Below are 17,761 nucleotides of genomic sequence, written 5' to 3' on the forward strand. Positions count from 1 at the left end.
TTCCAGCTGGAACACATTGATTTCCGGCTATCGGCTGGGCCCGACAGCGCGAGATGCCCGCTCACTAAACGCCGGCACATGGATCCAGGAGGGGGAGAGAGAATCGGACACGCTAGGGGCAGGTGCTGGCTTCCAATGGCCATAAAAATCCTGCCGAAGTCGCCACAGAGGTAAGTCTATCCCTCAACATGGAAAGCACTTCATGCCCTGCGTCTGCAGACCCAGTACTGCCCCTGCTACAGTGAGTGTATGCAGGGAAGGGGTTCGGAGGGTGGTTAAAATTAGGGGGTCCTTTTCTCCTGACACTTCTCTCCCTCTTGTTTTAGGGAGACAAGTCTACCCCCAAGGCCACTAATAGGAAAAAGTGCCCAATTTGTAATATTAAATTACCCTCTCTATGGGAAAAAGCTCTGACAATTTTGCACCAACAAAGTGGTCAGAGCGGAGCAGCCATCCCTTTTGGAGGAAATTCGCTCGCTAGTCAAGCAAGAGGTGCAGTCTTCCCTGGCGGCATTTACTCCACCACCACCCCCCCTTCTCCAGGGAACAAAAGAAAGATTCAGATCGAGGACTCTGAGTCCGACGTGTCTTATACATCGTCCTCTGGTAGATGGGAGGAACCCGTATCGCCAAAGGCCTCTGAAATCCGAAAGTACTGCTTCTCCTCTGACTATATTGAGGAGCTTGTATCTGCAGTACGCAGCCCCATGGGGTTAGAAGAGGAATCAGAGCCTCAGTCCATTCAGGATCAAATGTTTGACGGGCTAAAAGCGGAGAAACGTTTAGGGTTCCCGGTGCATGCTAACATACTTGATATGATTTCTCAGGAGTGGGAACTACCAGAAAAACGCCTTAGCACCCCCTCGGAAAAGAAATATAGATTTCCCCTGGAAGGTGATTCTGTGAAATGGGACATTCCCAAAATTGACGTACAGGATCCTATGGACAGAAAAATAGAGTCTCATAAAGAAATCTTGGGAGACATCTACATCCGCCTTAAAGGCTAACATCACATCCACCTTTGTAGCTAGAGCTCTCTTCCGTTGGCTAGAGGAATAAGAAACCCATATATCTCAGGATACCTCCAGGGGTGAGTTACTGGACTCTCTGCCTATCCTTCATAAAGCTACTGGGTTCTTAGCAGATACCTCCATGGAATCTATTAGAGTTGCTGCTAGGTCTCTGGTGCAATCCAACTCCACTAGAAGAGCTCTCTGGCTCAAGATGTGGAGCGGTGACATCACCTCCACAGCCAGATTATGTTTCTTACCCTTTAAGGGGGAGTATGTCTTCGGGCCGGCCCTAGATGAGATCCTAGAAAAGGCCACCAAGAAAAAAAGCCCTCCCAGAACAAAAACCTCCTAAAAAAACGTTTTTTTTGTGCTCCACAGTCTCAGACCTCCCAGGCGAGAGGGAAGGGCAAGACCGGGAGACGGAGCTATGCAAAGGGTAGAGAAAAAATATTCTCTTCCCACAGCAGCAGCAGCAGTCCCAACAGGAGAAGCAATGACTCTGACCCAGTGGGGGGAGACTCTCAAGATTTGCACATCAGTGGTCAGGTTTGCGGTACAGCGGAGTCATCAGGTGGAGCACTATCAGTTCAACGTCCTTCCGTTTGGCATCTCCTCAGCACTGAAAGTCTTCTCCGAGGTAATGGCAGAAGCAGTGTCATTTATCCGGAGTCAAGGCATCTGTATAGTGCCTTACCTGGACGACTTACTGATAGTAGCTTCCACCGAGACAATCCTGGAAACTCAGGTGTCAAAAACTCTAGATACATTAAGATCCCTGGGATGGATCCCGAACCTGAAAAAGTCTCAGCTGCGGCCCTCCAAGACCAGAAAATTTCTGGGAGTGCTTTTGGACTCTGCAAAACAAATGTCCTTCCTTCAAGACCTCAATATCAAAGGTCAGAAGGTTCAGGGACATGAGGTCCCCTACACTCCGGGAAGGCATGTCGGTCTTGGGCTCTATGACAGCTTGTATACAATCGGTAGCCTGGGCTCAAGCCCACTCCAGAATCCTTCAAGCTCACATCTTAGAGAACTGGAACGGTCATCCCGGTACTCTGAACAGAAGAGTGCACACGCCGGGTCGAGTAAGAGCCTCCTTAGCATGGTGGATGAACTCCAGAAACCTCCACAGAGGCGTAAGCTGGACCCAGGTCCCGCTGACTACAATCACGTCGGATGCCAGCAGGAGAGACTGGGGGGCCATGATAAACCATATTCCGTTCCAGGGACTCTGGGATCAGACAACGAGCGGAAAGTTGTCCAATTTCAGGGAACTGAAGGCTGTAGAAGAAGCCCTTCTGGCAGCAGGTCACCAGATTGCTGGACAACACATCCGAATATATTCGGACAACATGACCACAGTTGCTCATATCAAGCACCAGGGCAGTACAAAGTTCAAGGATTTCCGCTCGAATATTCTGTTGGGCCGAAAAACACCTACTGTCCCTGACGGCGGTCCATCTAAAAGGTACTTCCGACATACAGGTGGACTATTTAAGTCGCCAAGACATCCACCCGGGGGAATGGAGTCTAAACAGCCGAAGCCTCAAAATACTGGTAGACAGTTGGGGGCCTACCGGAAATCAATCTTTTTGCTTCTCATCAAACCGCGCAAGTTGAAGTCTTCTCCCTAAACCCCAGGGACAATTCCAGGGGAGTAGATGCTCTAGCCCAGAGTTGGGACTTTCACTTGGCCTATGCATTCCCACCAATTCCAATTCTGGCGAAAGATTTGCGGAAGATCCGAGAAGACCGGACCCCAACTATCTTGGTAGCTCCGTTATGGCCAAAAAGAAGTTGGTTCAACTTGATCATCGAAATACAGGTGGATGGCCCAGTTCTGTTACCAGTAGAAGATGACCTCCTCTCACAGGGGCCCATTCTTCACTCAGATCCCCAAAAGTGGAATCTAGCGGTGTGGTTACTGAGGCCCAGGTACTGAAAGCCAAGGGGTTGTCAGACCCAGTAATTGCTACCCTGCAAAAATCCAGAAAGCCAGTAACCAACGCTATCTACAATAAAATTTGGAAAAAAAAATTCATCCTTCTTTCTACCTAGCTTATCAGATCCGAATAGCCCGAAAAGTCACAAATTCTGGATTTTTTACAAAAAGGCTTAGAGATCAGCCTTAGGCCTAGCACCCTGAAGGTCCAGGTCTCAGCTCTCAGCTTTCTCTGAACAAGGAAAAGGTTGGGATCTAAAATTCAAACTGATGGATCCTGATCTCCCACAACATGTTCTATTGGGGGAGAATTGGGAGTCACTTGACCAATTCTGCTCCTGTGTATGAGAAAATTGGGTGAGATAGCTGTCAGTTGAATGCTGTGAAATCAGTCTATATTGTATGGGGGGGTTTAGTCAAATACTTGTTCAGCTGACATGGCCTCATTCAGAAGGCTATATTTTTACACATTTCCTTTTGTATTTTAGGCAAAAAAAATTGTCATTTTTTTTAATTTTAAAAATGACAAAAAGGGAAATGGGCTTAAGCAAAAGTTTGGGCACTCTTGGAGATTTGTGTGCTCAGATAACTTTGACCAAGTTTCAGACTTTAATTAGTTTGTTAGGGTTATGGCTTGTTAACTATCATCGTTAGGAAAGGCCAAGCAATGCAGATTTCCAAGCTTTATAAAAACCCAGCCTCCTCTATCCTTGTGCCAAAAAACAGCAGCTATGGGTTTTTCTAAGCAGCTGCCTAGCACTATGAAAATGGTGGAGTTTTCAAGTTGCCCTTTCCTCCGTTTGAAATTTAATTAAGAAATGGCAATTAACAGGAACAGCAGAGGTCAAGATAAGATCTGAAAGACCAAACAAAATTTCAGTGCAAATTGCTTGTAGGATTGCTGGAAAGGCAAATCAGAACCCCCGCTTGACTGCAAAAGACCTTCAGAAAGATTTAGCAAACTCTGGAGTTATGGTACAATGTTCTACTGTACAGAGACACCTGCACAAATATGGCCTTTATGGATGAGTCATCAGAAGAAAACCTACCCTGTGTCCTCACGATAAAATTCAGTGTCATAAGTATGCTGAAGTACATCTAAACAAGCCTGATGCATTTTGGAAACAAATGCTGTAGACCAATGAGGTTAAAGTAGAACTTTTAGGCTACAATGATCCAAGGTATGTGTGGAGAAAAAAGGGCACAGAATTTCAGAAAAAGAACATCTAGCCAACCAATAAGCATGGGGGTGAATCATTCTTTGGGGTTGTGTTGCTGAAAGAATTTTCCAAGTAAGAATGGATGAAAATCTCTCAAACAAAAATTGAAAGACTCTTGGCTTGCTATATTATGCGTTTACAAACTGTGATACTTTAAAAAAAAGGGGTACTACTAGGTACTAACCATGCAGGGTGCCCAAACGTTAACATCAGCCCATTTTCCTTTTTGCAATTTTTAAAATGTAAAAGATGAAAATATATATTTTTTTGTCTAAAATACAAAGGAAATGTGTCATCTTTAACTTTAGTCCTTTTTAGAAATAATTTCATATTCAACTTGCTTAACTGTTCACAATAACAGTAATTTTGACCAGGGGTGCCCAAACTTTTACATGTCACTGTATATGACTACATCACCAGAAACAACATCAGTTCACGATCACACCTCGAGAATCACCATTGGTACATGACTACATCGCCAGAACAACTGTCAGCACACGACTACATTGTCAGAGCCCCCTGTCGATACACTACTACATCGTCAGTACCACAGTTGGTACACGACTACATCACCAGAACTACCATTGGTACACGACTACATCGCCAAGACTACCTTCGGTACAAAAGTACATCGTCAATACCACAGTCGGTACATGACTACATTATCAATACCACTACATTGCCAGAACCCCAGAACCAATATTGATAGGTGACTACTTCACCAGATCCACCGTCAGTACGTGACTATATCACCAAGTTTAGCACAGCGATCAACTGCAATGTCAAGTCAGTCCATTATACAATTGTATCAAAAGAAACTTCAGCTCTCAGTACGTCTTTAACAATGGTAAGGAGATATTAGGAGTTGTTGTTACCAGCCATGATCAGAGTCCGGACCATGTAGGAAACACAGTACTGATGAGGTGCAGGCAGTAGCACTATTAAACATAAAAAATCTTTAACTTTTGGGAGATATCATATGTTTTAAGTCCATTAATTTTGGGCACATTGGTTCGGGTCTGAATCCTGAGATCCATACCAGTTGCTCAAAAGACCTCTTACAAGTGCACAGTTTAGGAAACAGGATTATGACTTTCTACAGCATTCGCTCTGCGTACACTCTTCTAAAATGTCTTTTCAAATGTGGTGGGGGTCTCAGGACCAGATATCCCATCAATCTCCTCAGAATTATTTGGCATAAAACATAAAAAAGTCCCAAAAGTTTAGTTACTCTTTGAGGCGCATTAACAATGCTGCCAATAATAGGACACCGATTATATTTAAACAGACTGCCCATCACCCAATGCACAAGTAAAATGTTTGTTTGTTGGGTGAAATAATTTTTCAGCCTACCTAAAGGCAGTGTGAAAATGATAAATGACAATAAAACTACATTAACATTTATATAGGGGACATAGCCCCTACAAATATCATGCACAGTTTAGCTTAAAGGGGTTGTCTGCAGACTTGAGAATCTTCCCAGCGCACTAACTGTGTGCTACGAAGATTGACTCTTGGTCAGAACCCGTTTAGTGGGTGCTGAATGGCCTGGCAAAGAAGATAACAGAGTCCTCTGAAGGAGAGCTAGAGGCTACATGTCTACTGAAGGTTAAACACCTGACCAGGGCTTGGTTCATGGATGCTGGTGGGTTCCCTGCCGACCCCAAAGGAAGGAAGGAGAGGAGTTATCTCTACGTTCACAAGAGAAAGCGGAATGCCAGTGAAAGAGGACGCAGTCGGAGGCTGAAATAGGCCTTGTGCTTGTTGAACCTAATAATCGGGACAGTTCCAAGTTCCTGAAGGTCAAATTTCCAGCAGGTCTAGAATCCATATGTATCCGGGACTGTTGTTGGCCATGGATGGCCAAGTGTGTTTTCCTCCCAGTTTTGTTGCCCTCCTTCACCTGCTGGATTAAGAGACATTACAGCCGCTGGAGGGTTCTACAGCTTCAGTCAAGGACTGAGTCTAATCCAGGATGTACTTTGTCCCTAAAGGTCCCGTTACATTTAGTGATGCACCAGCGATCCCAACAACGATACGACCCGGTCAGGATCGCTGGTCACATGTTGCGAGATCGCTAGCGATATCGCTGTTGTGTCACAAAATCGGTGACGCTTTAGTGATATCGCTAGTGATCTCACTATGTGTGAAGGGGGCTTAAGGGACTGTGTGCTTGTCTTATGGACAGGAGTATAGTAAAAGGACTGTCACTGCCCTACGGACTGATGGGGGGGACAATGCATTGTGCCCTTGACGTAAGTGAGCTACTCTTAGATGGATGGCCTCTACCATGTTGTGTTGGTTACTTAACCCGCTGTTATCACTCACCAAACACATGGAGTGATGTGTCCATGAAATATGTTACTGTTTGACAATCAAAAGGTCACACTATCTAAAAGGCTATGAATTCTATGAAGATTTTAAGCTTTAATATAGAAATACTGTGCCTTGTGAAAGTATTCGGCTCCCTGGAACTTTTCAACCTTTTCCCACATATCATGCTTCAAACATAAAGATACCAAACGTAAATTTTCGGTGAAGAATCAACAAGTGGAACACAATTGTGAAGTTGAACCAAATTTATTGGCTATTTTAATTTTTTGTGCAAAGTCAAAGTCAAGTCATGCAATATTATTTGGCCCCTTTAACTTAATAGTAGCTGTAATAGTAGCTGTAATCGCAGCAAAAGGTGGCGCAACAAAGTATTAAGTTAAAGGGGCCGAATAATATTGCACGCCCCACTTTTCAGTTTTTGACTTTCCACAAATATTTAAAATAACCAATAAATTTCGTGCAACTTCACAATTGTGTCCCACTTGTTCTTGATTCTTCACCAAAAATTTACATTTGGTATCTTTATGTTTGAAGCATGATATGTGGGAAAAGGTTGAAAAATTCCAGGGCACTGTATACAGTCCTTACAATAAAAGATATAAAAAGCTAAAGATAAAATGATACACAAATATGCAAAACAATTCTAACATAACAACGGGACAAATAACAGAAAAAACAATTGTTCTTCTGTTTCCTTAGGGGAAGGAGACAATTAATTATGGATCACAAGCAGCATTGGCACAAGCAGCATTGGCAGCCCCCACATGTGAACAACTATCTTCTGTGCTACCCAGCTTTTTATAGCCCTGACTATAGGCTCATATCTCCAGGATTGCCTCTATTAGTCTTTTTAAAAGTTGCTGTTTGTGACTGAACGATGGGCTAAGTTGTGGCCTTGCATTTCAAATATCCTGTGTCTCCCCAACTCCTCTCTATACAGTCAATACTCAATAGGATATATTCTGCCATGCTACAGACAATTTGTTTCCCTTTGAACTCTGGGTCCAGGAGCTGAGGTGTCATGTTTGACACCTCCAGGGAAAGCCCCTTTGTGCTTGAAATACTGGCATATCCAGTTTCCCCCTTTTTATTATTATTATTAGAGTTGAGCGAAACGGGTCGAAAAAATTCAAAAGTCGCCGACTTTTGGCAAAGTCGGGTTTCATGAAACGAAACCCGACCCTAGGATGAGGTCGGCCACGAGGTCGGCGACTTACGCGCCAAAGTCGCGTTTCAAAAGTTTGTTTTGCGCTCTTTTTCAGCCAATCAGGATCCACGGACACTGTGGGCAACGTGATGACCTAGGCACGGGTCACCACCATCTTTCAGAAGGGCATGCAAGTGATTGGCTTGCTTTGGTGGGCGTCACAGGGGGTATAAAAGGGCGTGCACGCCGACCGCCATCTTACTTCTGCCGATCTTAGTATAGGGAGAGGTTGCTGCTGATTCTGTAGGGAGAGCGTTAGGCAGGGAAGAAGACAAAAAAACTGCTTCTGCTGCTAGCGATTTGGCCTGCACAACACACAAGTCACTGTGTGTGCAGTGCAAGGGGAGGCTATATTGTGGTGTATCAGTGGTGTTGGTTGTTGGGCTGCCTTTTAAGGCTTCCTGACATGCTGGCATTGCAGTTTACCCACTGCTCCGCAAACTGCTTTTTTAAAAGCAATCCAATCTCCCTTATCCTCTAGTCACTTTTGTCACAGCTGTGCCATCGAGCCTGTCACATAGCGCTCAGATATCAGTGGGCCTCACACAATCCACAAGTGTCCAGTGTCCAAAAGTGTGCGCAGAGATTCAAAATCTCCATTATCCTCTCGTCACTTTGGTCACAGGCAGCTGTGCCATCGAGCGTGTCACATAGCGCTCAGATATCAGTGGGCCTCACACAATCCACAAGTGTCCAGTGTCCAAAAGTGTGCGCAGAGATTCAAAATCTCCATTATCCTCTCGTCACTTTGGTCACAGGCAGCTGTGCCATCGAGCCTGTCACATAGCGCTCAGATATCAGTGGGCCTCACACAATCCACAAGTGTCCAGTGTCCAAAAGTGTGCGCAGAGATTCAAAATCTCCATTATCCTCTCGTCACTTTGGTCACAGGCAGCTGTGCCATCGAGCCTGTCACATAGCGCTCAGATATCAGTGGGCCTCACACAATCCACAAGTGTCCAGTGTCCAAAAGTGTGCGCAGAGATTCAAAATCTCCATTATCCTCTCGTCACTTTGGTCACAGGCAGCTGTGCCATCGAGCGTGTCACATAGCGCTCAGATATCAGTGGGCCTCACACAATCCACAAGTGTCCAGTGTCCAAAAGTGTGCGCAGAGATTCAAAATCTCCATTATCCTCTCGTCACTTTGGTCACAGGCAGCTGTGCCATCGAGCGTGTCACATAGCGCTCAGATATCAGTGGGCCTCACACAATCCACAAGTGTCCAGTGTCCAAAAGTGCGCAGAGATTCAAAATCTCCATTATCCTCTCGTCACTTTGGTCACAGGCAGCTGTGCCATCGAGCCTGTCACATAGCGCTCAGATATCAGTGGGCCTCACACAATCCACAAGTGTCCAGTGTCCAAAAGTGTGCGCAGAGATTCAAAATCTCCATTATCCTCTCGTCACTTTGGTCACAGGCAGCTGTGCCATCGAGCGTGTCACATAGCGCTCAGATATCAGTGGGCCTCACACAATCCACAAGTGTCCAGTGTCCAAAAGTGTGCGCAGAGATTCAAAATCTCCATTATCCTCTCGTCACTTTGGTCACAGGCAGCTGTGCCATTGAGCGTGTCACATAGCGCTCAGATATCAGTGGGCCTCACACAATCCACAAGTGTCCAGTGTCCAAAAGTATGCGCAGAGATTCAAAATCTCCATTATCCTCTCGTCACTTTGGTCACAGGCAGCTGTGCCATCGAGCGTGTCACATAGCGCTCAGATATCAGTGGGCCTCACACAATCCACAAGTGTCCAGTGTCCAAAAGTGCGCGCAGAGATTCAAAATCTCCATTATCCTCTCGTCACTTTGGTCACAGGCAGCTGTGCCATCGAGCGTGTCACATAGCGCTCAGATATCAGTGGGCCTCACACAATCCACAAGTGTCCAGTGTCCAAAAGTGTGCGCAGAGATTCAAAATCTCCATTATCCTCTCGTCACTTTGGTCACAGGCAGCTGTGCCATCGAGCCTGTCACATAGCGCTCAGATATCAGTGGGCCTCACACAATCCACAAGTGTCCAGTGTCCAAAAGTGTGCGCAGAGATTCAAAATCTCCATTATCCTCTCGTCACTTTGGTCACAGGCAGCTGTGCCATCGAGCGTGTCACATAGCGCTCAGATATCAGTGGGCCTCACACAATCCACAAGTGTCCAGTGTCCAAAAGTGTGCGCAGAGATTCAAAATCTCCATTATCCTCTCGTCACTTTGGTCACAGGCAGCTGTGCCATCGAGCCTGTCACATAGCGCTCAGATATCAGTGGGCCTCACACAATCCACAAGTGTCCAGTGTCCAAAAGTGTGCGCAGAGATTCAAAATCTCCATTATCCTCTCGTCACTTTGGTCACAGGCAGCTGTGCCATCGAGCCTGTCACATAGTGCTCAGATATCAGTGGGCCTCACACAATCCACAAGTGTCCACTGTCCACAAGTGTGTGCAGAAATTCTAAATCTCCCCTGTCCTATAGACACCTTGTACCTTGTTTTACATTACTATATAGTTTGTTGGATTTTGTCTACATTTCTACCAAAAATGAGGAAGGCTGGTGGAAGAGGCCGTGGAATTGGGCGGGGGTTGGCAGCTGGTAATGATGGTGTTGGTGGTGGATCTGATGGTAGTGGCAAGAGCAAAATAGGACCGAACGCAGGAGGTGCTGACCCTGCGTCATCGTCTGGCTACATAAGGCCTCGAACGCTTAGTTTTCTAGGAGTTGGCAAACCGCTTTTAAAGGCAGAGCATCAGGAAAAAGTTTTGTCTTACATTGCTGACTCAGCCTCCAGCTCTATCGCCTCCTCTTCTTCAGTTGTAAAAAGTAAAAGCACTGAGTCGTCATTGGAGGCTCATGTTCATGAACCACACCTTTCCTTGTGTCCTTCACCCCAACCAAGATTGAAGGATGACGCAGGCCATACTACTGATTACTCCATGGAGCTGTTTTCACATACCATGCCTGGATTATCAAGTGAAATGGTGAATTACCCAGGCCAAGATGAATCTTACATGGAGTGCACTGATGCACAGCCGCTGATGGATGATTCTGCTGGTACATTCACTCAGAGCACTACATTGTCCTCGCAGTGTACAGAGCCAGATTTTGACCCTGATGAGACTCAGGTGCCCCTTCCCGCACACTATACCACCATACACGGTGACACAGAGAAAGGTGCACATGACATAGAAGAGGAGGTGATGGATGACCCAGTTGTTGACCCAGATTGGCATCCATTGGGGGAAGAGGGTGCTGCTTCCAATAGCTCAGATGAGGAGCATCCACAGCAGACATCGACATCGCAACAGCTGTTATCTGGCAGGCCCGGAGCACTCCAAAGACAGGTTCCAAACATCAAAAGAGTTGCTGGACAGCTTGTCCAGAGGGTCAAAAGATCACAGCGTGCTAGGCCGCAAAATGTCTGCCAAAGTAGGAAGAGTGCAGTGTGGCAGTTTTTTGAACAAAATCCTCATGATCAGGCCAAGGTTATCTGTAAGAAGTGCGCAAAGACCTTTAGCCGAGGGAAAAATCTGAAAAATTTGAATACCAGTTGCATGCTTAGACATTTAACCAGCATGCACTTGCAAGCGTGGACACAACACCAAACCTCAAGTGCCACATGTGCAACTGATCACAACGAAGGTAGTCAGCAACGCTACATTGTTTCCCCCACTGTAAGCCCACCGGTTAGCACAGCAGCAAATGTTGAGGTGTCGTTGCAAGACCACAGCAGTCAGGGAATCCCACTGTTATATCAACGAAAGACTGATTCTAGGCCATCAGAAAGAACACCAACTCCATCACCATCATCAACCCTCTCTCAGTCCGCCCTGTCCACCGCTACTTCCACCATATGCAGCTCTCAAGTCCAGCTCACCCTCCCAGACACTATGAGTAGGTCAAGAAAGTACTCAGTCTCTCATCCGCGTACTCTGGGTTTGAACGCCCACATTGCCAAACTAATCTCGTTTGAGATGATGCCCTTTCGGTTGGTGGAAAGCACAGCTTTCCGCGAACTCATGGCCTATGCAGTACCACGCTATGACCTACCCAGTCGCCACTTCTTCTCTCGCAAAGCCATCCCAGCCCTCCACCATCATGTGAAAGACCGCATTGTCCATGCACTCAAGCAGTCAGTGAGCGGAAAGGTGCACCTCACAACTGATGCATGGTCCAGTCGGCATGGCCAGGGCCGTTACGTGTCCATCACTGCGCACTGGGTTAATGTGGTGGATGCAGGGTCCACAGGGGACAGCGGTGGTGGGACAGTGCTGCCTAGCCCACGGTATAGGAAACAGTTGGCTGTAGGTGTTCGACCCTCCTCCTCCTCCTCCTCCAGAAGCGAAAGCTCGTTCACAGAGCGCAGTCGTACGAGCACTCCATCTGCAGCTGCCACTGTTGCACACGATGTGTCCCCCTATCGAGCAGCTAGTGGAAAGCGTCAGCAGGCTGTGTTGCAGATGATGTGTTTGGGCGACAGACACACCGCCGAGGTGCTGGCCGAGTACTTGAAACGACAAACTGAGTCATGGCTGGGCAGTGTACATCTTGAGGCAGGCAAGGTAGTTAGTGATAACGGCCGTAATTTTGTGGCAGCCATAGCCCTTTCAAAACTCAGCCACATACCTTGCTTGGCTCACACCTTGAACCTGGTGGTGCAGTGCTTCCTCAAAAATTATCCGGAGTTAACAGCCCTTCTCCAGAAGGTGCGAAGACTGTGCGCGCACATCCGCCGGTCGCCTGTACACTCCGTTCGTATGCAGAAGCTGCAGCGATTGCTCCACCTTCCCAACCACCGCCTCATTATCGACATTGCAACAAGGTGTAACTCCACCCTGCACATGGTGGAGCGGCTGTGCGAGCAGAGGCAGGCCATAATGCATTTGTGGGAGGATACACGGCCAGGCACTTTGAGAGCAGACATGGAGTTGACAGGCGTGCAGTGGTCGAAGCTGAAAGACCTTTGTAAAGTCCTTCAGTGTTTTGAGGAATGCACACGGCTGGTAAGCGCAGACGACGCCATCCTAAGCATGAGCATCCCACTTATGCGTCTGCTCATGCAAACTTTGACGCACCTTAAGGAGCAGGCGTCTGCAGCCAATGTTGATGAGGAGGAAGAGGAGGAGGGAATCCTTGATGACATTCAGCCATTGTCTGCTCAGGGACCTCTCCTGGACGAGGTGGAGGAAGAAGAGGAGGAGGAGGAGGATGATGGGGATGATTACTTAGGGGAGGAGGATGCATCTCGTGGGGCAAGTGAAAATGTTGGCGTGGCAAGGTCTGGTACAGGGTTTGTGCGTGACTGGAGGGATGTGGATTTGCCAGAAAGTGCTCCTCCACCCAGCACTCGCAGTGCATCATTGACACCGGGAACATTGGCCCACATGTCAGATTATGCCTTGCGGATCCTAAAAAGGGACCCCCGCATTGCCAAAATGATGAACGATGACGACTACTGGTTGGCCAGCATCCTGGATCCACGCTATAAAGGCAAATTACAAAACATCATGCCACAGGAGAACCTTGACCTAATATTGGCTAATAAACAAGCAACTCTGGTAAATCGGTTGCTTGAGGCATTCCCAGCACACAGCAGCGGTGATGGTTCTCACACGAGCCGTACGGGCCGGGGGCAGCTTGGCAGAGGTGTTCGTGGTGCACACAGCAGAAGTGGCGTTGGAGACAGGGGTTTCATGACAATGTTGTGGACTGATTTTTCAAATACCGCTCACACAACTGGTAATACTGCATCGATGGAAAGTGACAGGAGACAGCAGTTGTCAACTATGGTTACAAACTACTTTTCCTCCCATATCGATGTTCTCCCACACAGGTCATTCCCCTTTGACTATTGGGCCGCTAAACTGGACACCTGGCCTGAATTGGCCCAATATGCCTTACAGGAGCTCGCTTGCCCAGCTGCAAGTGTGCTATCGGAAAGAGTCTTCAGTGCAGCTGGATCAATCCTGACAGAAAAAAGGACCCGTCTGTCAACCCAAAATGTGGATGATCTAACCTTCATTAAAATGAACCACGCATGGGTTTCCAAGGATTTTGTCCCACCTTCCCCTGATGACACATAGGGTGACAGAAAAATGGCTTGCTTTGGTCCACCTCTTCCTGGTACTTCACCTATTTCGCCTTTTGCATCAGCTGAATGTCCAACATCAACATATGCCACTTTCTAAAACTCCCTAACTGTGCTGCCTCCCCCCCATGGCCGGGGTCACCACCTACCGCACAACACCGTGCGAGTGCCGTTGCCCTGGACAGGTGGGTAGGCCGACTCTTGGGCGTGGGCACTGGCACAGGGTCCCTCATAGTGCAATCAAGTGTCTCTGACGGCGGTGGTGCACACCCGCCGTCAGACACACCGCTGTACTATGAGGGGCCCAGTGCCAGTACCGACGCCCACGAGTGGGCCCCCCTTGCTTGGGCAGGGCCCCAGCATTTGCAATCTTTACCTCTCCCTGCTCCTCCGCTGTGTAATCTGGGCCGTCAAATCCATACTGTGCCTGACACCGTCTGAGTCTGCCTCCTGAGACATATATTTTGAATGTGTACGCTATCCATACATGTTATCCGGGGATACGGTACCCTTTCTAACCTTTGTGCAATCACGTGCAATCCATACTGGGCCTAACACCGTCTGAGCCTGCCTCCTGAGACATATATTTTGAATGTGTACGCTATCCATACATGTTATTCGGGGATACGGTACCCTTTCTAACCTTTGTGCAATCACGTGCAATCCATACTGTGCCTGACACCGTCTGAGCCTGCCTCCTGAGACATATATTTTGAATGTGTACGCTATCCATACATGTTATCCAGGGATACGGTACCCTTTCTAACCTTTGTGCAATCACGTGCAATCCATACTGTGCCTGACACCGTCTGAGCCTGCCTCCTGAGACATATATTTTGAATGTGTACGCTATCCATACATGTTATCCAGGGATACGGTACCCTTTCTAACCTTTGTGCAATCACGTGCAATCCATACTGGGCCTAACACCGTCTGAGCCTGCCTCCTGAGACATATATTTTGAATGTGTACGCTATCCATACATGTTATCCAGGGATGCGGTACCCTTTCTAACCTTTGTGCAATCACGTGCAATCCATACTGGGCCTAACACCGTCTGAGCCTGCCTCCTGAGACATATATTTTGAATGTGTACGCTATCCATACATGTTATCCAGGGATACGGTACCCTTTCTAACCTTTGTGCAATCACGTGCAATCCATACTGGGCCTAACACCGTCTGAGCCTGCCTCCTGAGACATATATTTTGAATGTGTACGCTATCCATACATGTTATCCGGGGATACGGTACCCTTTCTAACCTTTGTGCAATCACGTGCAATCCATACTGTGCCTGACACCGTCTGAGCCTGCCTCCTGAGACATATATTTTGAATGTGTACGCTATCCATACATGTTATCCAGGGATACGGTACCCTTTCTAACCTTTGTGCAATCACGTGCAATCCATACTGGGCCTGACACCGACTGAGCCTGCCTCCTGAGACATATATTTTGAATGTGTACGCTATCCATACATGTTATCCAGGGATACGGTACCCTTTCTAACCTTTGTGCAATCACGTGCAATCCATACTGGGCCTAACACCGTCTGAGCCTGCCTCCTGAGACATATATTTTGAATGTGTATGCTATCCATACATGTTATCGGGGATACGGTACCCTTTCTAACCTTTGTGCAATCACGTGCAATCCATACTGTGCCTGACACCGTCTGAGCCTGCCTCCTGAGACATATATTTTGAATGTGTACGCTATCCATACATGTTATCCAGGGATACGGTACCCTTTCTAACCTTTGTGCAATCACGTGCAATCCATACTGGGCCTGACACCGTCTGAGCCTGCCTCCTGAGACATATATTTTGAATGTGTACGCTATCCATACATGTTATCCAGGGATACGGTACCCTTTCTAACCTTTGTGCAATCACGTGCAATCCATACTGGGCGTGAGAACGGCTGGCGAGCTGTTAAGCAAGCTACAGCACCTGTCCAGACAAGTACAGGGATTCCCTAGCGAGGAGACTTATTTGATTGTTTTCAATGTTGGGACAGCAATTTTTGGGGAGCACTATACTCTGGAGAATGATAGATGGGGCCCACCATACACTGGAACATTCCAAAGGTGGACATCAGACACTGGAGCAGCATTTACAGGGCCCATTATACACTAGAGCATTAGAAATGGGGCCCATTATGTTTGGAGCATTATTTGGGCCCATAAGACAGTGGAGCTTCATCCATGGGGACCAACATATACTGTAGCATTATGTGGAGCTCATCATATACTGTTTCAAACATTATATGGGACCAATGATTCTGTATGGAGAAATAGATGGGCCTCGTCATGAGATGTAAAAAGTGAGGTATTTTTCATTGTACTATACCGCTATTTATCTGCCGTATCGGAGCATGATGAGTTGTGGTATGTGTTAAAGGGGCGCTCTTTCGCCCAGGGCACATGAAAACCTGCAGCCAGCCCTCCCCCCCCACAACTTTAGCCAAATAACCCCCATTTTTCAGTGCGTAACTTGTATTATGAAGTTAATTAAGGTTGACAAGCTTAAGTAAGAAGAATTGATGCTTTTGGCATTCAAATTGGCACTGTAGGTGTGTTTCCTGTCCTCCTCTCACTGCCGACTTTTATTCCCCATTGACTTACATTGGGTTTCGTGTTTCGGGACGACCCCGACTTTTCCCTATAATCGGACGATCTTGCTCGACCCGACTTTTGGAAAACTCGGGTTTCACGAAACAAAACGCGACCCTAAAAAACCAAAAGTCGCTCAACTCTATTATTATTATTATTATTATTACTTACAGTATCTAGCACCATTAATTCTATGGTGCTGTACATGAGACAGGTTTACATAAAAATACAAATATCACTTACAGTATGCAAACTAATAATGACAGACTGGTACAGAGGGAAGAGAACCCTGCCCTTGCGGGTTTACATTCTACAGGATGGTGGGGAAGGAGACAATAGGTCGGGGGTTGCAGTAGCTCCGATGGTGTTGAGGTGGGCACTTGGTCATTACAGGTTGTAAGCTTTTTTGAAGAGAAGGGTTTTCAGGTTCCATCTAAAGGATCCAAATGTGGATAGCCGGACGTGTTGGGGCACAGAATTCCGGAGGATGGGGGATATTCGGGAGAAATCTTGGCGGTGACTGAGTGAGGAGTGAATAAGTGTGGAGGAGAGAAGGAGGTCTTGGGAGGACTGGAGATTAGTTCGGAAATATACGGAGGAGAAAGGTTATGGATGGCTTTGTAGGTCAGTGTTAGTAGTTTAAACTGGATATACTGGGAAATTGGGAGCCAGTGAAGGGATTTGCAAAGAGGGGAACAGGAGTGTAGCAAGGAGAGAGATTAATTAGTCTGGCAGCAGAGTTAAGGACGGATTGGAGGGGTGTGAGAGTGTTAGAAGGTAGGCCACAGAGGAGGATGTTGCAATAGTTGAAACAGGAGATGATTAAGGCTTGCACAAGCATTTTGGTAGAGTGAGGGTTAAGGAAAGGACGGATTCTGGAAATATTTTTGAGCTGAAGAGGACAGGAGGTGGCGAGAGCTTGGATGTGCGGATTGAAGGACAGGGCAGAGTCAAGGGTTACTCCGAGGCTGCGGATTTCCGGGACAGGGGAAAGTGTGAATTTATTTATTGTGATAGATAGATCAGGTAGGGAAGGTATGCGAGATGGAGGAAAGATGATTAGTTCAGATTTGTCCACATTGAGCATGAGGAAGTGAGAGGAGAAGAAGGAGGATATGGCTGATAGACTCTGGGATTCTGGAGAGCAGTGAGGTGACAACTGGGCCAGAGAGGTAGATCTGAATGTCATCAGCATATAAACCATGTGCAGAATTATTAGGCAAGTTGTATTTGAGAGGATTCTTTTTATTATTGAATAGCAACTATTTTCTCAATCAACCCAAATGACTCATAGATATCAAAGCTTAATATTTTTGGAAGTTGGAGTGGGTTTTTTTTAGATTTGGCTAA

Source organism: Dendrobates tinctorius, unplaced genomic scaffold, assembly GCF_039654945.1.
Source record: "Dendrobates tinctorius isolate UK_male_01 unplaced genomic scaffold, ASM3965494v1 ptg000270l, whole genome shotgun sequence".
In the NCBI taxonomy this organism is placed as follows: Eukaryota; Metazoa; Chordata; class Amphibia; order Anura; family Dendrobatidae; genus Dendrobates; species Dendrobates tinctorius.